This window comes from Erpetoichthys calabaricus, chromosome 10, assembly GCF_900747795.2.
Source record: "Erpetoichthys calabaricus chromosome 10, fErpCal1.3, whole genome shotgun sequence".
Lineage (NCBI taxonomy): Eukaryota > Metazoa > Chordata > Cladistia > Polypteriformes > Polypteridae > Erpetoichthys > Erpetoichthys calabaricus.
In genome coordinates this window covers 94,758,147-94,780,647 of record NC_041403.2, presented here as the reverse complement: position 1 = coordinate 94,780,647, position 22,501 = coordinate 94,758,147, and the positions used below count along the sequence as shown (strand labels likewise).

At 39.1% G+C, this 22,501-nt stretch overlaps 1 protein-coding gene across 4 annotated transcripts in view; it reads left to right on the top strand.

Annotated features, from left to right (window-relative positions):
• Positions 1-3,122: 3,122 nt before the first annotated feature.
• Positions 3,123-22,501, top strand: part of ncoa3 (nuclear receptor coactivator 3) — a 340,425-nt gene continuing 321,046 nt past the window's right edge. For 2 of the 4 annotated variants that reach the window (XM_028811623.2, XM_051932914.1), the window contains exon 1: positions 3,123-3,213. The gene's annotated coding sequence lies outside the window, so the exon portion shown is untranslated. The remainder of the gene's footprint in view (positions 3,214-22,501) is intronic. The other 2 variants (XM_028811621.2, XM_028811618.2) reach the window with 1 other exon arrangement.

Here is a 22,501-nt window from a genome sequence, read left to right as displayed (position 1 = left end):
GCCGTCTCCTGATGCAGCCCACGATAGCAGTGTCGTCAGCGAACTTTTGCAAGTGGCAGGACTCCGAGTTGTATTGGAAGTCCAATGTGTTATAGGCTGAACAGGACTGGAGAAAGCACAGTCCCCTGCGGCGGACCACAATGTCAGACCTGCATTTTCCAAGACGCACATACTGAGGTCTGTCTGTAAGACAGTCCACGATCCATGCCACCAGGTATGAATCTACTCCCATCTCTGTCAGCTTGTCACTAAGGAGCCGAAGTTGGATGGTGTTGAAGGCGCTAAAGAAGTCCAGAAACATAATTCTCACAGCACCACTGCCTCTGTCCAAGTGGGAGAAGGATCGGTGTAGCATATAGATGATGGCATCTGCCGCTCCCAACTTCTCCTAATATGCGAACTGCAGAGGGTTGAGGGTGTGGCGGACCTGTGGCCTCAGGTGTTGAAGCAGCAGCCGCTCCATCGTCTTCATCACATGTGATGTCAGAGCGACAGGCCAGAAGTCATTCAGCTCACCAGGACATGATACCTTTGGGACTGGGGTGATGCAAGATGTTTTCCAAAGCCTCGGGACTCTCCCCTGTTCCAGGCTAAGGTTAAAGATGCGCTGTAGAGGACTCCCCAGCTCCAACGCACAGGCCTTCAGCAGTCGTGGCGATACTCCATCTGGACCCACTGCTTTGCTGGCCCAAAGTGTCCTCAACTCTCTGCTTACCTGGGCTACTGTAATTGTGGGTGGGGGGAAACTCTCTCCTATGCTGGTATCAGCAGAAGGATGGGTGGAGGATGCAGTACTCTGAGGTGAGAGTGGGTTAGGGTGGTCAAACCTGTTAAAGAAGTTGTTCATCAGGTTAGCTCTCTCCACGTCTCTCTCGATGGTGGCACCCCGCTTCAAGCTGCAGCCAGTGATGATCTTCATACCATCCCACACTTCCTTCATGCTGTTATTCTGCAAGTTCTGCTCCAGCTTTCTCCTGTACTGCCCCTTCGCCTCCTTGAGTTGGACTCGGAGTTCCTTCTGCACACACTTGAGGTCATGCTGATCACCGCCTTTAAAAGCCCTTTTTTTCTGGTTCAGAAGGCCCTTGATGTCACTTGTAATCCATGGCTTGTTGTTAGCATAGCAGCGTACTGTTCTTACTGGAAATACAATGTTTCTGTGCCTCATGGTCCTGTACTGAATAAACTAAGTTATGAAACTGGATGGCTAAATAAAATGTATTTTATAAAACTCATCCAGGTGTGAAACAGAGGTCCGGAACCTATCAGAGCAGCATTGTTGAGCTAAAAGGCCTGGACCCAACCCTACTTATTATTGACTAGCACAAGGCCACTTTTGAAGTATCATCAAAGCAAACATGCAGAAGTGTACAGCATGCAAGGAAAATCAGATTGTTCTTTTGCATAATATAAAATGCTAAAAAGAAGTATAGCATATTCAGGGATAAGAAACAGCTTCTAAGCGCCACCAAATATAGTATGTTACAGTAACAGTTACTGTCTTGGCATTACTGCCTCACTTTCATTGAAAATGAACATTATTCTCTCCTTCATATAATCCCTTTGAAAACGGGAAAAGTGCTATATACGTACAATGTATTATTACTTATTCTCAGACACGTTTAATTCAAGGCTGGATTGAGGGCGGCCGAGCCTCTCTTGCCAATAGCGGACTGAATCCTCTATGCCAGGGATGTGCAAAGTCATTCCTGGAGGGCCGCAGTGGCTGCAGGCTTTTGTTCCAACCCAATTGCTTAATAAGAAGCACTAATTGCTCTAGAAACACTTCTGCTTCATTTTAGTTATCTCCCTCGTTAAGATTTTGAACCCTTATTGCTTATTTAAGTCTTAAACAGCTGCATTCTTGGTTTTTAATTGCTCCTTATTAGCAATAAGATGCAAATCACAAAAGAAACCAGCAGTTATCCATTTTGCTTGTTACCCTTTACACCTGTGTGTATTTATCATGCACTATTTGGTTTAATTAAATACTTGGAAGGAAAGAGAAGACAAAAAAGTCAAGGATTGAGAATTACCCATCCGTTTTACACTTCAAAATATTTGGATATCTTTAGAATGGAAAAAAAAATCTAGGATTTGAGAATGACTTGACATAGCAGAGTTAAAGCACTAACAAGCCATGAAATGTAATTATTGGCAAGGATTGTTTTCTAATTAAACAACTGGGTTGGAATAAAAACCCGCGGCCACTGCGGCCCTCCAGGAATGGCTTTGCACACCCCTGCTCTATGCTGTAAGTCTTCAACCTACTTTATACATAATTGTCATAGTAATATTCTGCGTGTTGGAAATCGTGAACCTGTGCCTATACGAAATAGGTGGTAAACATTCTTCATTTTCGCATTTAGGTTTCAGTAGCAACTCATGGAAAAACTAAACGTATCAAACAGGTTGAACGAGTTCGTGTTGCTATGGCTCGGGTGGATGGGACAGCCAGAAACCTGTTACTCAACTGGCCCCTCTGACGACATCACGACAGGATCGCCGGGTCACACAGGGTGTTTATTCAGTGTAATGCGAACATTTTGTTAATAAAACAAGCCATGAGTGAAATCTGCCTACTAGACTGTAAAATTTCAAAGTCTTCTCAAACAGCTTTTCTTATAATAAACTTTGACCTCATTCTGACAATAAAAATGGCACCACGTTTTTTGCGTCTTGAAAATTATTTATGCCACTGCTATCATGAAGCTGTTCAGACTGATATCGCTGTATATTTGTCAGGAAACTTTCTGTTAAGTGGTTCCTCGTTTTATATCCTGTTAGAAAGAACTATGTGACAACCTAAAACGCCCGTAGTAATCTGGGAACGGGGACAGATAACATTTTAACTATCCTGCCGTCCAAGATATTCAGATACCTCTGTCGGATTACGCTTCAAAAGTAACAACGCACACACTGCCAGCTTTTCGGTTATATTGTTAAAGCTAGCCATCTCCAGCCTAACAGTAACAAGCGCTTTGCCCATTGGTCGATGTAGTTTTTCTTTTTTAAACATATCGTATCTCAGAATGAATTAAAACTGTGAGATAAGACTACGTTACCCAGAAGGCTGAGCGTTATGGGTACTGGCTGAGCGTTTGGGGAGTGTTTCCCCATTTAAACAAACACAGTGGCGAAGATGGCGGAGAGTTCACAGTGGAAATAAAGAAACTGGCGTGCGGGAAGGATTACAATTATAGTAGATACACGGTGAGTTCTGGTGTTGTTGTTTTCTGTGTTTATTTTGCTGTAACATTCGCCGTCTTGCTGTTTTGGTATTTTACATGTGTTATATTTTAAAAAAAAGCCCTTAGCGCAGGTGATGTTTAGAATTCTACATACAGTATACGTTTTGTACAGATGTTCATGTTATCATGCAGTCGCGGGTTATGAAAGAAACACCGTGTTACGATGCATTCCCTTCTCTCGAGCTCTTGGTTTTTTTGTGTGCGTTATAGATTCCTAATTATATAATGTACGTTTTTTTTATTTTTTATTTTTGTTTTGAAAGATGTCTCCGTATGTTGCAAGGTGTATTGCAGGTTATTGCAGATAACAAACCATACAGATTTTAATTGCTAGACATTTAAAAAGATCAAATTTCCCGCTTCAATTCAAAGCAGACCTAACATGTAAACCATAAGTCTTGTGATAATTTTATTTTTAGTGTCGAAACATGCGAAGTTGTTTCGAGTTGGGGTAATAATGTCGCATTTTACATGCTTAAAACCTTTAGACGTACCACTGCGATTTTGTACTTCTGTATAAGGTTATTTTCAGTCGCACTTTGGGGTTGTGTATTTGGCATAGCTTATAGCAACTGTATTTGCATTTGTTATTTTGACCATTTTATTTGGTACATTTTAAGAAGTGATGTTTTCACTGTCAAAATTTCGTTCAACTTGCCATTACTGCGATGACAAATTTTCAGAAATGGGAAGACGAGAGGCTCTGTTGTAGCCGTACCAACCACGCACACTCACACACTACTGCAGCACCACAAACTTGGGACGACGTTATAGTTACGGTTAAAAGTGGTGTGTCAAAATGTACATAAAAACATTTTAAGACAACAAACCAAAGAAACATCTGGTTCTTAGACTGATTCGCCATACTATATCAGTCTTAACTATCCAGGCCTTCCGTCCCTACAGTCAGTGTCGTTACTTTTTGTTCATTCATTGCGGAATGCAGTGTTGGATTAAAACGTTGGAGGGTTTTTATCTTTTTAAATAATGCGATATTCGGGGCGTGCATATATATTTGGTGGTTGAAGCTTTACACTACGTTGGAAGGGAGTGGTTGATGCACTGCAGCTCGCCACTGTTAGTGTTGTGAGTGAAACAAACCAAAACGCTCATTTAAAGTAACGTTTCAGTTCTGGTAGCTCCTCCTACTAAACCCCAGTTGATCATTCTGACACCGAAAATACTCGCACGCGGTGACTTTATATTTTTTATATTTATCAAGAGACAAATCGGATGCTCTGATTTGCCTGTTGTCCCTATTTTACTTTTAAAAGTTTATTGCCGTTGGGCAATTGTTGTGTATTTACTTATGTGGATTTGTATACAAGTCACAAGTTAGTCGTAGCCATTTGAAAAAGTTAAAAGGTCGTCTTTCTTTTATCAGAGAGTGGAGACTGCTGTCGCCTTTATGAAGTAAGTTTGTCATTAACTTGTTTTTTTCGAGCAGCGTGCTCATTGAAATGTAATGTTTGCACCTAACCCAAGTCAATTCTGGTACTCTGTTTCGCATGGTAGTAATAAAGTGATTCTGAAGAGTTCCCAATACATGCAGATTTTACACAGCCTTTGTAAAACTGACGAAATAAACCCAGCATAAACTTTTGACAACCACATGAACAGATTTATAGGACTGCATAATCCCTGGCAAGTTATCACAATTAATTGATTGCAAGAAAATGTCTTTATTAACAGTTCTGAAGCATTCTGCACTGCTATGGTTCTCAATTTATACCACTACAGCTGTAGGTTTTCTTCTGCTTCTAGTTGGCCTCCTTAAATGAATTAAGCAAGCTGTTATTTGTGCCAATCCATACATTACAAAACCTGGTTTGCCAACAATTAGTGGAATATAAGAAGCATTTATGTATTTTATGTAGTGTTCTTTGTGCTCTGGTTATTTAAGAGATTATATACTATTGAGCCTTCTTGTTAGCATTTTAATGGTTTTCATTCAACCCTTCTTGGTGCCCAGGTTATTTAAGAGAGAGATACTTTATTAATCCCAAGGGGAAATTCACATTATAAATAGATATAGATTATATACTATCGAGCCTTCTTGTTAGTTTGACATTGAAGAAGGTGTAGCCTTTCATCATTCATTGTTACCTGCTTTGGTGTCCATTCCATATACTGCATATTGCAGTTACCATTATTATACAGTAGTACTAGGGTGTTGTACCGTGTTAGCCATTATGAATGTAGAGAAAACCAAGCAAAATGACACCTTTTATTGGCTAACTAAAAAGATTACAATATTGCCTGAAGAAGGGACCTGAGTTGCCTCGAAAGCTTGCATATTGTAATCTTTTTAGTTAGCCAATAAAAGGTGTCATTTTGCTTGGCTTTTCTCTACATTATTATACAGTTAAAAGAACAACTGTCATAGGAAAAAAAAAAGTGTGTTAATGGAAAAACGACAAAGCATTTAAAGCTAGAAATACTTAAAAAATATTTTTGCCATTAATGTCTTATAAATGTAAAACTTGCACTTGTAACTTCTAAATGTAGAATGTAAAAAGACATGTAAACAGTGAGATCATTTAGAGGTGAAATGACTCTGCTTATGAATCTGTTGGAGCAAAACCTGCAGCCACAGGGTTCCCCCAGTACTGAAGATAAAAGCCTTTGGTCTTTTGCAGAGTTCTTGGAATATTTCATGTTTTTGTTCGAGCCAGTATTTTTGATGCCATCCACTGCAATAAAGCACATTTTTTTCTCTTGTATGTTAGGATTCAGGAGGCTTAGTTGCTGTTTTTGTCATGTTTGTAACCAGCTGGTGATTAACTTTTAAATACAAGGGGTTAATTGCCAAACCAACTATTTTGGTGACATTTGCACCCATGTGTGCATTGCAGGCTCCCTCTTAACGCCTGGCATTAACGTTTTGGTGATCTGATCATGTTCGGGTAGCACATTGCCATATTCAAAATGAGATCTCAATGCACTTGTCATCGAACCAGTTGGACCACATTCAGAAGTGATCAGAAAAAGTTATCACTTTTAACACTATTATAAATGCAAATGGTTTGTTTTTTTCTGTCCATACAACACCTACTTAAGAGGAAACTGGTTTGATTCCTGCACTGGAAGGATTATTTAATATCTTTTTCTGGAAACAATGCTTATTATGGAGATGCATTTTAATACCAGGTGTAAGGCGATGTTCACTTTGCAAGCCTCATTGCTTAATTCCGTTTTTTTTTTTTTTTTTTATATAATGATATATAAGTACTTGTGTCTGACTGTAATGTGAATGCATTTGTCCTCCAAAATGGCACACCTTGATAGGTTTGTGCACGAGTCATCTGTGTCTCTAACAACAAAAACCTTCATGTTTATGAGATGACTAGTGGTATTAAAACCGACAAAATGAACATGCTAGTGTATGCATCATTTTTTGTTCTGGAGGATTGCAAACAGTTTATTAGCTGTTCATGATTAGGTTGAGAAAGCAAGAAAAAGCCAGGCAACTAGCTTTTGCTATTTTTCAAACTTTTGCTGGCACTGCTGCACCAAGAGATGTGTGGGTATAAGAAAGGAGCAAGAAATGGTGGGACTGTGACTGTTGTTGCAGTTGTAGCTGTCCTCCATTGTTGATCATCTGGTGCTGGCTGATGATGGCAGTGCTCCAACCATGCATATAGGCAAAAAATTCACATGAGTTATGATCTGACCGTTCTTATTTGTATAGCATGGCCACAAATGGGATACGTATCCGATCTAGGACCACATATGAAAGTGACTCAAAACTGACTTGAAAAGATTGTGTTTCAGTATCCACACAGCCCTGAAAATGTCAGATTTGTGCCACATTGAAAGAAAAAATTGAATTCATGCAACTTCAGACTGGTAATGCCAATGTAGCCATATTGTAATCAAGTAAAATAATGTTTGGTGTTCATATGCAAAACAAATGTTATTGCCATGAAAACAGAGGGTCATAATGTATTTCATTTAGTACAGTTGGTTTTTTGTTCTTGTTTACTTCAGTCACTATTATTTGGGGAACATGCAACTAATTTATTGGTACTATGTACCAAAAAATAAATTATATGCTTGAACTTAGTGTTTAAAATTTCTGTTACAGTATTAGAACCATAACACTAATATCCATATATCCATCCATCCATTTTCCAACCCGCTGAATCCGAACACAGGGTCACGGGGGTCTGCTGGAGCCAATCCCAGCCAACACAGGGCACAAGGCAGGAAACAATCCTGGGCAGGGTGCCAACCCACCGCAGGACACACACAAACACACCCACACACCAAGCACACACTAGGGCCAATTTAGAATCGCCAATCCACCTAACCTGCATGTCTTTGGAATGTGGGAGGAAACCGGAGCGCCCGGAGGAAACCCACACAGACACGGGGAGAACATGCAAACTCCATGCAGGGAGGACCCGGGAATCGAACCCAGGTCCCCAGACCTCTCAACTGTGAGGCAGCAGCGCTACCCACTGCGCCACCGTGCCGCCCATAACACTAATATGCTATATAATAATCATGTTTATATTAAAGGATAAATCTGGTATTTTTAAAGTTGAAATTTATTTTTTCACAAACATTTGTAATATATGCATTTGCCATTTGAAATTATGTTCTAAAGTTGGTATCTAGTTATACATTGGAGGCTATGTGGCATAGAGGAAAAACTTAAAAAATACGTCCATTTTTTACAAGCCAACTGTTTTCGAATGTTGATCTACATCTTACACACAAACTGTAAAATAGTTTTTACATGTAATTCTATAGCAAAAACATACATTTAGAGATTGTCATTTTAAAAGAACAGTTGTGCGTGATTGCTCAGCTTTTAGTCTCCCTGCACAACATCTTTTAACCCAGCCCTACCCCTACCCCTGAAAGACCAAATGACGGTAATCTTTTCATGCCATGTGTTTGGTTTTGATTTACTTCCCTATTTATGTGAGAATTCACCCAATCAAATAGAAAATGTATCCTTACCACCAGAAAAATAGTACCCAGAATATATGATAAAATTATTATTTCTAGATCCTGTTGCAGTGTTCTTGCCAGAAATTTTTTCTAGCCAGGTGGGGTTGGACGGGGAAATTTGGCAGTATTTTTATTAGTTAATTATTTTCCAATGCTCAATATGACTTCCTTTTTTAAGGTTTGACACACATTTAAGGAGTATCCAATTCAGGATCCTGCAACCCTAACAAAAATTTTAAGTAACAATTGTTATGACATAAACCAAGAGGCACAAGTATTGTCGCTATCGGGAAGAAAAGTGAAAACAATGGGGGGAAAAAAAAAAGTATGGGAAACCTAATGAAGAAAAATTAAAAAAAATATTCTTCAAAGCCAACTTGCATATGCAGAAGGTGTCTTCAGTTAAATATTTATTCTTCTTTTCTTCTTTGAGGCTCAGTTGTCTGCAGCTTTCCCATAATCAAAGTCCCCAGGATCTGAACCCTCCAAGGAGATCAGCATGAGATTATTTAGCGTGCTTTGATTCATGCGATTTCTCAAACATGTCTTGATCCTTTTAAGGGCAGAAAACCCCCTTTTACATTCAGCTGTGCTCACTGGGATAACTAGCCCAATATGAGCTAGTTTGGCTAAATTTGGAAACGACTTTTTGAGCTCTGATGTCATTGCCATTTTTAGTAAAATGTGTTTTGGACTGAAGTCTTTGTATGATTGACTTCTGATCATTTTTGACGCAGCTGTCCATTCTTGCCTGCTAATTTCATATTTTAAAATTGGAGGGCTACCATTTTTGGAGTAATGATCAAAAAGAATTTCAGCAGACTCACTTGAATCGTGAGTTTCTGCATTGAAAACTTTTGAAAAGCTGGAAATAATTGGCATGTCAAGGAATCTTGCATCTAGGTGTTTGACAACTGTCTCTAGGTATTTATCATATATTGCAATTTTGAATGACATTACATTACTCTGTGTATAAACAATGCAGAGATCTGACCATTCTTCTGCCAGACAATGATGAAGACTTTGAAAATATCTCCCAGGAGTGTCTTTCAACTCCATGATGGACAATTTTGTTGCGAGCAAAATTGACTGAATTTCGGTAAGATTGACATCTTGCCTTTGCCAAGCCTTAGAGAAGTTGGACAACAAAGGTAATACGTCTGAAAGGATCATCAGAGAGGAAAAACAATTGTCCGTTTTAATACATCCGCTTAATCCTTCAGCTGTGATGTCATTTCGTTCAGTGGCCTCTTTCCAGTGCAGCTATGACACTCCTCATACACTGTCATAGTGACTGTACTGCAAAGTCATGAGACAGCCATGTAGTGTCACTGGCCATTTTCAGCTTAATCTGGGGAATGTTCAGAATATTTTGAATTTCCGTTAAACCAGCCATCCTAACTGAAGAATTTTGGAAGAAATAGAACAGCTGCCTTAAGATGTCATTCAGTTTTGCTAAATAAGGTACAGCAGTTGCTGCTTGGGCACTTGCAAGGGCCATTCGGTGGTTTAGACAGTGGCAGTTGACCAAGAGGCCAGATGTAGTGCTGGGCGGTATACCGGTTCATACCGAAAACCGTTTTTTATTTTTGTTATGATATGGATTTTTTTTATACCGCAACACCAGTTTAAATTGCCTAAACGACGTTTGGAACGTGGCGCAGCGGGAAACTGTTCCAAGTGGGGACCTTTTTCACTGCTACACCACTAAACACAGATGTTGCATGGGGGCTCTTTTTCAGTGCTACACCGCTAAATAGGTGTGGTAGTGTAGGTATTGCGCGGTGAAAATGGACAGAGAGCATTCAGAAACTGAAGCTGTAGCTGACGATAAAATTGAACATGATGACACAGAGGAACTTTTGCCGAAAAAAAGGAGTCATGTCTGTTGCCTGGAGATGCTTTGGTTTTAAAAGGTCAAATGTGTAAATACTGTTTCTATACTACTGGATAATACTGCAAGCCAAGTTGTACTTGTTTTATTTTTTTTCAATACAGTGTAATATACCTGGGTACTGTGTAATAGTGTGACGACATGTTGACTTTATACTCGACATTTCTACTTTAATCTCGACTCTTATGATGAGAATAAAGTCGACATGTTGACTTTATTCTTGTACTTTGTCATTAAAGTAGAACATCGTAAACTAAACTTCATCGTAAAATGAATATTTCATTTACTAGATTTTCTCAAACCCTGTGTTAAGTGTTCCCCGAGCTTCTTAAACTGACTTCCTCTTGCACTAAGAGGAGGCACCGGCAGCGATCGCAGCACAGAAAAAATTCACTTCATGATATTCCTGCTCTCTGAACATTTAGAATGCTAAGATAAATACTTTATATAATTTTCATGGTGAAATGCATTAAAGCATGTATTAATCATGTGGGGGCACGGCGGCGTGGAGGTTGCACTGCCGCCTTGCAGCAAGGGTGGCTTGGGTGTACCCTGCCTTGAGTTTGCATGTTTTTCTGGTGGGTTTACTCAGCGTGCTTCAGTTTCCTTTCAAAGTCATGTAGGAGGTGGGGTTTTGTTGTGCTATATTGACCCTGCTAGTGTATGTTTTGCTCGTATTCATCCTGAGATGTGCTGGCGACTTCTTCGGGGATGGGCACAACCCTGAATGGATGGCATAATTAAACATGTATAACGAAGATATTTTTAAAGTTCTGAACACTCTGGCTAAGATTACAACTAGTATTAATTTCACAAAGACATTTATCGTGTGGTGATTGGTTATGTGGAGAAAGAAAAAGGAAGGATAGGAATTGGGGTTTTGGTACGTCAGATAGAGACAGCATGCGTGCAATAAAGAGAGCCTGCTCAGAAGAACATCCATTGAATTCTGTGTTTGTGTCTTCGACCACCAGATCACAAACCCAACATTTACACAATATTTAAGTTAAACCTGTGCGATAGCTATTCATACATCCAGTTTTTTGGAACCTCGTCACACCTGCCATAAAGTTCTCTACACTGAACATACACCTGGGGACCCCTTACTGCGAGGGAGCAGCACTACCGCCACACTACCGTGCATGTTAAATATCTGCTGTAATGCATTTCATCATGAAAATAACAAGTATTTATCTTAGCATTCTAAATTTTCAGAGAGCAGGAATATCCTACAGTGAATGTATTCTGTGCGGTGACCACTGTCTCCTCTTAGTGTGGAGGAAGTCAGTTTAAGAAGCGTAGTAATTAATAACTGGGTCGGGGAACGCAACACGAAAGCATTTAATGTGCTACATTAATTTATGACGGGGTTTGACAAAATCTAGTAAATTAAACATTGATTTTAGGAAGAAGTTTAGTTTACGACATTCTACTTTAATTATGAAGTAAACTATGAGAATAAAGTGGAAATGTCAACTTTAATCTCAACATAAACGGCGAGAATGAAGTGGAAATGTTGACTTTATTCTCGACATATAGTTTTTTTTTCTTCCCTCTGTCCGTATTGTGTTTTTCTTCACAGTGGTCCTAATACGATTCCGTAGGGCTATACCACAAATAGCATTATAAATGCAAGTTTATTATTTATGCATATAGCTTAGCTTGAAGCAAGGTCCATATTAATGCAGTTTGCCTAAATGATGGTTCAGTTGGTAAAGATGTCATCACCAAGTTGCACTTGTTTTATTTTATTTTAATTTGGTGAATACTGTGTAATGCACCTGGGCTTAAAGTCTTGAAGTAATAGTGCAACTATCAGTAATAATACTATTATTTATTTTATTGTTGTTATTTATTAGTTTAAATATTATGCAGTTTAATGATGATAAAGTTGTTTAAAAAGTCACTTTAACGTGTCAGTGGACAGAGATTAACATTAACAGAAAGTGTAGTTGGTTTACAAAAAATATTTACTATTTATTCCTTTTCTAAGACATATTCAGTGCAATACAACATTTGACAAGCACTTCTGGATATTTTACTAAGTCTAAATATGTTGTCAAAATTATAGTTTAAATTTTTGTAAAATTTGTTCAATAAAAAGGTTCTATATTTTGACTGCATCTGTCATGCAGTGTGATACCTTCTCCATTAGTGCCACCCCCTTGAAAACTATCCAATGCAAACCTGTATTAATACTTGTGTGCACATTAAAATGTTTTTTTTGTACAATGTACAATGTATTCTTAGCCAGTAATTGCAGTGGAAAATGTGGTTAACATCCACTCATGCATGGGGAAAAAAATACTGTCGAATACCATGAAACTGGGATAATTTAGAAAAATACCGTGATACAGAATTTTGGTCATACTGCCCACCCCTAATATATATATTATGTATGTGTGTGTGTGTATCTATACTAATAAAAGGCAAAGCCCTCACTCACTCACTCATCACTAATTCTCCAACTTCCCATGTAGGTGGAAGGCTGAAATTTGGCAGGCTCATTCCTTACAGCTTACTTACAAAAGCTAGGCAGGTTTCATTTCAAAATTCTACGCGTAATGGTCATAACTGGAACCTTTTTTTTTTGTCCATATACTGTAATGGAGGAGGCGGAGTCGCGTATCGCGTCATCACGCCTCCTACGTAATCACGTGAACTGAAAACAAGGAAGAGATTTATAGCACGAGTCAAACGTGGGAACGAAGGTAAATGACGTTAATTGTTGAGTGTCTTTTAATACTGTGTAAGCATACATATTAACACGTGCAATTAAACGTGTGCATTTATGGGGTGATTTCTCAGGCTTAAAAGCTCGCCTTTTATTAAAAAGGTAAATGCAAACTGTTTTCATTCTGAAGGGCACAAACCACGTTAGATTTCAGCCGTTAAACGCGCAAAAATGTCGGTACACCAGACAAATGAACGCAACATATTATCAGTTGTATTGTATGCTTACAATACATATAGAAATGTGTTAATCGTTAACTAATATTATGGGATGGTGTTTTGCGACTTGTGCCTTAATTTAAACAATTGCATGTCTTGGTGGGTTTGCGTAGCTTATTGTCAATATCTTTACACCTCTTTTTAAGACTTAATTTAAAAAGGTTTTCTTCTCAATTAAAATTTAAAAGCAATACTTCACCGCTGCGAAGCCCCTCTAGCGCTGACGTCTGAGGTTCGATTACCGTAAGCGAGTGCAGTGAGTGTGTATGCCTGATGAGCCAAGAATAAGGGGGAAACACGTGTCGCGTGCTCTTTGCATTATTTGACAGTAAACTATTTTCAACCATTCTATGATCTGCTTCTCACAAATGAAGGCACCGTGGCTGATGTTAGCTGACTTGCTGGCCAACCATAAGCGTTACCTGGTAGGTAACCACCCACTCACTTCACTCCCTTACGGGAATCGAACCTCGGGACGTCAGCGCTAGAGGCGAAGCCCCTAAAATTGCGCCACGGCGTGTGGTTCGTTTATTTGACAACATGTAGATCGGGGTAATTACATTCATGGCATTCGTAGTCTGAGTCACAATCTGATTGTATGGGTGGTTACCTACCAGGTAACGCTTATGGTTAGCCAGCAAGTCAGCTCGAAGTGATCACTCGAGTGAAGGCAGCTTCACAAAAAAACAGATCCTTAACAAATTGTTATTGGTATATTTTCCCTCAATTTAAAAAGGTTTTCTTTTCTTCTTAATAAAAATTTAAAAGCAGTACTTCGGCGGTGCGAAGCGTGTGGATTTGAGCGACTGACGCATACAGACATATTCATGAGTGCAAGAACTTCGGAAAGAAAGCACCGTGTAAACCTAAAGTTTAAATTAAGTTCATAGACCTACAAAAGGTTGCCATTGATTTCAGGCAAGATGGCTTTTCTCCTGTACAACTATACGTTTCATTCTCAAGAGTGTGCTTGCACGGCTTGGTCATATTACAACCGGAGTGCTGAACTGACAACGTGGTATACAAACAGAACTATAACAATCGTAAAAAAAGAAAGAAAAAAAAAAGTGAAGAACCCTTGGATTTAATAAAAAGGCTCTTTCCTTGGCGAAGCAAGGAAAAAGGAAGACCTTATATGGCGTTCGTTTATAAAACAGCGGAAAAGCTGTGTTAAGGTTGCTTCACAAAAAAACAGATCCGTAACAAATTGTTATTGGTATATTTTCCCTCCAATTTAAAAAGGTTTTCTTCTTAATAAAAATTTAAAAGCAGTACTTCGCGGGGATTTAGGTGTATATATATAGATATAGATAGATGTGTGTGTGTGTGTGTGTGTGTGTATATATATATATATATATATATATATATGTAAGCTAAGTACTGCCTTACTTCTCTTTAAGAAAGGAAGATGTAATGATACTTGATTTAAACGATTCCATGTCTTGGTGGGTTTGCGTGGCTTATTGTCAATATCTTTACACCTGTTTTTAAGACTTATTGACTGAAGCGGGCTTTCACGAAAAAAGTTAGGGCTTTGCTATAGGATACACCCTCCACAAGTTAAGGAAGTAAAAATAAAAGGTACATATTTCTGTTTTATTTAAACCTTTTAAGTTCGTATGCATAGCCCCATTTGGCTGTTTTATTTTTTTTTTTCTTTCTTCAGTAATATTTAATCTCCTTAAAGAAAAACAACATATGCATTTTACTTTTTTGGTATCTCTTTAGTAATATTTTAGTGTAAAAGGATAACCAGTATTTAAACCTTTTATGTTACTTTATAAAGTTATTTTACACAATGTTGAAAAATTAATAAGAAAGCTACATATTTTGGCAGCTGCTGCTTTAATTTTCAATGAAATGAAAAAAGCTCTCCGAGAGAACCTCAATGAAGAAGAAACAGTTTGCACTATCTAAAAAGGAGAAACCCTCATTTATAAAGGTTTGCTGCAGATGACTTAACTGAAAATAAATAGTTCCTATGTGTATAATACATATTTATCTATTTTACTTATGCCTTTATTCCAGCAACTTGCAACATCTGAGGTACAATTTGTTACATTACTTTTGTTTTTTGCAGCACAGGCAGGTGAAGTGACTTCCTCAGGGTCACACAGTGGTGTCAGTACCAGGATTTGAACTGACAAGCTCCGGGTTTGCTGAAATATTACTGAAGAAAGAAAAAAAACGAAAACAGGCAAATAGGGCTATGCATACAAATGTCCATCCATCCATTATCCAACCCGCTATATCCTAAATACAGGAGCCAATCCCTACCAACACAGGGCACAAGGCAGGAAACAAACCCCGGGCAAGGTGCCAGCCCACCGCAGGGCGCACACACCAGGGACAATTTAGAATCGCCAATGCACCTAACCTGCATGTCTTTGGACTGTGGGAGGAAACCGGAGTACCTGGAGGAAACCCAGACAGACACGGGGAGAACATTCAAACTCCACGCAGGGAAGTGAACCCCTACCTGGCACCTTTCACTGCGCCACCATGCCGCCCGCATACAAACTTAAAAGGTTTAAATAACACAGAAATATATACCTTTATTTTTACTTCCTTAACTTGTGGAGGGTGTATCCTGTAGCAAAGCCCTAAGTTTTTTCATGAAAGCCCCTTTCAGTCAATAAGCCTTAAAAACAGGTGTAAAGCTAAACTTGCAGCACCGCTATTCAATTACACTTGCCTAACGCCTCTCCTAAGGGGACATACTGTGGGATCTAGGCATCAGTCAAAGCACCAATCACAGGGCCGATTAGAAAGCGGGAAGCTGTGATTTGTCGTCTCCCTCCCATGTAACAATCACAGCCCGTGTTACAACGCACTATGTATGTATGTATATATATGTATATATATGTAGATATGTGTATATGTAGATATGTATATGTATATATATGTTTACATAACCTCTTTAACACACTACTTCTCCGCTGCGAAGCGCGGGTATTTTGTTAGTGTGTATATATATATATATATATATATATAAAATCGACTGGGACAACGTGAAAGTAAAATTTAAGGCCAGTACAAAAAGCGCCAGAGAGTTGGCCGGGTCTTGGCTATCAGATGAAAATGCCATCAACAGACACTTGGACATAAACCCAGCATATGCCAACTTAAGAAGGACATATGCACTTTAATTTAACGATAAACCCCCCCCCCCCCCCCTTTTGATCATACGGACTTAGTCACCTCCACCCACCCACCCCCCTGAATGTGTTGCTATATATTGCCTTTGATTCTTGTAAGTCTAAGCATTATCCTCTGATGAAGACCCCTGATAGGGGTTGAAAGCTCAGGAATAAAACTATTTTATGATACGTGATTCGTTTTTTCTCCCTTTGTGGATCCCCAACTGCAAATATGTATATATATATATATATGTATATATATATATGTATGTATGTATGTATGTATGTATGTATGTGTATGTATTGTTGAAATAGTTTTACTGTCAAATAATGCAAAGAGTATGCGACACGTGTTTCGCCCTAATTCACGCTACGGCGTGTGGTTCGTTCATTTGACAGCATGTAGATCAGGGTAATTACATTCATGGCATTCGTAGTCTGAATCACAATCTGATTGTATGGGTGGTAACCTACCAGGTAACGCTTGTGGTTGGTCAGCAAGTCGGCTAACATCCGCCACGGTGCCCTCTACCCATACGATCAGATTGTGATTCAGACTACGAATGCCATGAATGTTATTACCCTGATCTACATGCTGTCAAATGAACGAACCGTAGCGTTCGAATGCCGTAGCGTAGCGTTAGGGGCTTTGCCTCTGGCGCTGACGTTCGAGGTTCGATCCCCGAGAGGGGATGCAGTGAGTGTGTACGCCTGATGAGCCCAGAATTAGGGCTAAACACGTGTCGCATACTTTTTGCATTATTTGACAGTAAAACTATTTCAACCATTCTATAATCTGCTTCTCGCAATTGCAAGAGGGCACCGTGGCGGATGTTAGCCGACTTGCTGACCAACCACAAGCATTACCTGGTAGGTAACCACCCATACAATCAGATTGTGATTCAGACTATGAATGCCATGAATATATATATAATATAGATATATATATATATATATATAATATAGATATATATAGATAGATGGATAGATTGATTAGAAGTCTTTGGGGCCCTGAAGGCAACCCCTGTATATTATAAACATGGGTATAAATGCAGTGGTGGGTGTTGGGGAAGGCAGCAGAAAACTTCATAAAGATGAGAGTCCGAATTGGACTGTTTAAGATGGAGGAGCTTCCGGTCTTAAAGGCTCCTGGCACGAAGAGATTGGTCTAGGCAGGACGACACTGGAAGTGATGTCAGATTAAGCTTCTGGTCTACAGAGTGGGGAGGAGAAAAGGTATTGGTCAATAGTACCCTCTGGCTTTCTGGGAAGAAATTACAGTAATCCCTCGCTATATCGCGCTTCGACTTTCGCGGCTTCACTCTATTGCGGATTTTATATGTAAGCATATTTAAATATATATCGTGGATTTTTTGCTGGTTCGCGGATTTCTGCGGACAATGGGTCTTTTAATTTCTGGTTCATGCTTCCTCAGTTGGTTTGCCCAGTTGATTTTATACAAGGGACGCTATTGGCAGATGGCTGAGAAGTTACCCAACCAGAGCGTGTATTACCTATTAAATAAAACTCCTCAAATATATTGTGAGCACGGGGGCTGTTCGCTACCTTCACATTGCTCTCTTCCTTGCTGGGCTTAAATGTGGCTGCTTTGTCAAGCGATATGCTTCCTGCATGGTGCTTCGCATACTTAAAAGATCAAACGGCACGTATTGATTTTTGATTGTTTGCCTTTCTTTTTCTCTCTCTCTCTCTCTCTCTCTCTCTCTCTCTCTGTCTCTCTCTCTCTCTCTCTCTTGCTCTGACATTCTCTGCTCCTGACGCGCACTCCTTTGAAGAGGAAGATATGTTTGCATTCGTTTAATTGTGAGATGGAACTGTCCTCTGTCTTGTCATGGAGCACAGTTTAAACTTTTGAAAAAGAGACAAATGTTTGTTTGCAGTGTTTGAATAAAGTTCCTGTCTCTCTACAACCTCCTGTGTTTCTGTGCAAATCTGTGACCCAAGCATGACAATTTAAAAATAACCATATAAACATATGGTTTCTACTTCGCAGATTTTCACCTTTCGTGGGGGGTTCTGGAACGGAACCCCTACGATCGAGGAGGGATTACTGTATAATTATCTGAGCCCTTAAACTGTCCCCTATGCTCATGCATGTGACAATATTTATTAGTCCTGGAAAAGTTAATGCTTTTATTTGTGTCAAATTACACATTTCACAATGTCTTGCTACATGTCAATTATGTGATACTGGTATTCATTTCCTTGATTTATACGTATAGATATTGGTGCAGGGCATTGGGAGGAAGGGGGGTTTAAGGAAGTCCTAGACCAATACTAAAGAAAAGCAGCGAAGGTAATAATTACGCCCTTTTTTTTTTTTTTTTTTTCCATGTCATGTTCTTTAAGAAGATCAAGTCAATGTCATATCACATACAATATGTGCAAAATACATTTTCTTTGAGTGGCACTAAAACCAAAATAAGTTTCTAATACCTCTGTATTTAACTTGCCAGTCTGCCAGGTAGCTTACAATGTTTACTGCCCTAATATAATGATAAAATTCTATAAAACAGAAATGTAATGATTATCCCTACCCATTATTCCAGTTTGTGGCATCTTCTCTAATTCATGCAAAGAACGCAACATAACTACTCAAGTAATGCACAGTGTCAGTTTTTACGAGAGAGAGCTGCTTCAGAGAACTTTTTTTTAGTGTGCCAGGAGCAAAGGTGTAGGTAGAGCAACTTTTTTTCTGTGGTATCACACTTTTTGTAACCCAAAAAATCCCAAGGCACATCATAATTTTACCATCCACCAAAGCATAAAATCTGTACTGTTGCTAAGCTGTCTGAAGGGGTGGGACTAACAGACGCTGGCAAAGAAAAGCAGCTTGGAGGTCGGCGTTTTCACACACAGCACTTTGCTGAGCACTTTGGATGCATTTTTCAAGCTTCTTCGTCCCTTTGCCACTCATACAATAAGTCCTACACGGCACACTTGGGTAGCTTCCATTGTGTACCAGTTGAAAAACATTTGTTTAGAATATAATTATAAAGTCATTGATGGAGATGAACAATTGAGGGTGGCGTTTATGGAGTTTTAATACCAATTTTAATGTATGCCCATTTAAGAGATGCTAATTTCAGTTAAGTCAGTCTTTAGCAGTGTGTTCTTCTACCGTTGTTTCTATTCTTTCATTTTACTTTGACATGTCTGTGTCTTATATGCCACCAGTAAACCCCTGATTCTCTAAAGAATCGCAAATCCAAGAATGGCAATCACTTTCTGTTCCCTCCGATCTTTGGAGGGATGAAAAATGATGGAGGGTGGGAGCGTCCTGGGAAGGTTTTCATTGAATTAAATAAATATATTTGTACTAAAATTAACCAATTTATTAAAAGTAAAATTGAAATGTAATTGTTAGATCATTCAAGTCCAAAATGTCTGAGTTGCTGCACTTTTTTTTTTTTCTTTTTTTTTTTTACTTATATCGGAGTGCAAAGGTTTAAATGAAGTAAATTGGAAGCAAAAAATTAATGAAATGGTAAATTCAAAATAGTTAATCAAAAATTTCTTTATAAACAACATTTTTGGTAAAGATGGTTTCCTGTCGTTGAATTAGCTTTACCTGGTATGGAGTAGTTAAAACCTTCACTTTAACATCGCATGAACACCGAACTCTTGAAAAGGCAACATAAAGTTGTCCATGTCCAAATACAGGCTCACATAGGTAAGTGCCTACTTTGTCCATGGTTTGTCCTTGGGATTTGTTGATCGTCATGGCAAATGCAGCGTTAATGGGATATTGGTGTTGTTTAAGTTTAAAAGGTAATTCCAGGTCAGAACTTGTAAAGTCAATTCTGGGAATCAAAACAGTATTGCTAGTATGGGATCCCATAAGCACTTGTGCCTCAATAATATTTTCTCTCATGCTGTTCACGACCAACCGTGTACCGTTGCATAAACCTTGTTTAGTATTAAGGTTTCTTAATAGCATGACTATTGTCCCTACTTTAAGGTTAAGATTGTGTTGTGGTAATCCAGCCGCGTTAATACAGTGATCCCTTGCTATATCACGCTTCGACTTTCGCGGCTTCACTCCATCGCGGATTTTAAATGTAAGCATATCTAAATATATATCATGGATTTTTTGCTGGTTCGCGGATTTCTGCGGACAATGGGTCTTTTAATTTCTGGTACATGCTTCCTCAGTTGGTTTGCCCAGTTGATTTCATACAAGGGACGCTATTGGCAGATGGCTGAGAAACTACCCAACCAGAGCACGTACTACGTATTAAATAAAACTCCTCAATGATATACGATATGCTTCCCACGCGGTGCTTCGCATACTTGAAAGCTCAAACAGCACGTATTGATTTTTGATTGTTTGCTTTTCTCTCTCTCTCTCTCTTTCTCTCTGACATTCTCTGCTCCTGACAGAGGGAGTGTGAGCCGAGGGGCTGTTCGGCACACTGGCCTAGAGCAGTGGTCCCCATCCTTTTTGACAGCAAGGACCACTTTATTAGATGCAAATTTTTCCATGGACCAGTTTGGGCAGTTTTATACATAATTTACATAACATTTCTATTATTATTAAGTTATTAAGCAGTTCGCATACGTTTGCAACCCGAGATTTTTCTTCTTTTTTTGCATATAACAAAGACATGCTTTGCATTTGCCATTCCAACAGATTGCACATCACAAACATTAACACTGCTATCGTGTTTTTCGTGTCTGCCGTTCTACAGGAGGGTGACAATGAGTTAAATTCCAATGGATGTTTTTCAAAAGTTGACAAGCAATAAGCAAAAGGTATCACTGAAAACCACAGAAAACAAAAACAGCAAAAAAAAAAAAATAACAGTACGAGGAAAGTTCAAAGAGAGAATTTTTTTTTTTTTTTTTTTTACAATGTTTCTGTTTGGGGATCGTTGTGTAAATGTGTACAACTGAGCTGTGACCACAGATCTAACTGCTCTGTGGATGATTCATTCAAGCATTTCAAGGTCACTTCGTTGTAATGAAAGCATCTGCTGAATGTACTTCGTAGTAACGAGACTTCTATAGACTCGTGTCATATGGGGAAACTGTCGGGACCATAAAAATACTTTGTTGTAATACTCTCTCACCTGTGTGTCTCTTCTCTCTGCCGCTGCAAAGCCCCGCCCGTCAAGCGTTCTGAAAAGTCTGAGTGAGTCTCCGTTGCCGGCAGTTCTCTCGCGGCCCGGCTGTCAGATGGCTGCGGCCCGGTAGTGGGTCGCGGACCGGTGGTTGGGGACCCCTGGCCTAGAGGATACAGACGCTCCTCTAAAAAATGCTGAAAGACTACCTTCACATTGCTCCCTTTCTTGCAGCTGCTTTGTCCAGCGGTGCTTCGCATACTTAAAAGCCCAAGCAGCCCTATTGATTTTTGATTGTTTGCTTTTCTCTCTCTCTCTCTCTCTCTCTCTCTCTCTCTCTCTCTCTCATTCTCTGCTCCTGACGCGCACTCCTTTGAAGAGGAAGATATGTTTGCATTCTTTTAATCGTGAGACGGAACTGTCATCTCTGTCTTGTCATGGAGCACAGTTTAAACTTGTGATTAAAGGGTGTTATTTCATGTTTAGAGGGCTCTAATAATGTTAAAAAATGTATTTAGAAGGCCGTAAACAGGTTTTCTATGCTGTAACTGCAAAAATATTCGATTTATAAATAAAGAATTCTACTTCACGGAAATTCATTTATCGCGGTAGAGTCTGGAACAGATTAACCGTGATAAACAATGGTTTACTGTAGTGTTTAAATATTCTAATGGGAAATTAAGATGGTCAGTTTCATCTTCAGATTCAACACTGTTAGTACTTAGAAAGACGCGGCTTTCTCCAGGAAGTAATGCAATCACTTGGTTATTTATCTGGTCAATGTCAATATTCTTTAGACATAATATAGCACAGTGCATCAGAAGTGGTATCTGGTCTAATGATATTGCTTCACCAAAAACCTCTGTTACCAAGTCGTCGCAAATAAAGGCGTGAGGGATTTGAATAATATCTGGGTGAAGTTCAAACACAGTGGTAAGGTTTCCATTTCCTAGTTGTAACCTCCAATTGGTATATTCTGGATCTGTACACCGCATGTTCTCTGCCAAGCATAGTTTCTCAAAGTAATGCCAATTTTCTGCGTATTTCAGACTGGACTGAACAATAGCTGAACGCATGGCATGCGGAACAACAGCCAAGCACTATCGAAAATCTCCTCCTAATAAAAGTACTTTTCCTCCAAACGGAATATTATTATCCATTAACGCTCTGAGAAGTTTATCAATGGCATTGAGTAAATGACTGGATGCCATTGTACAT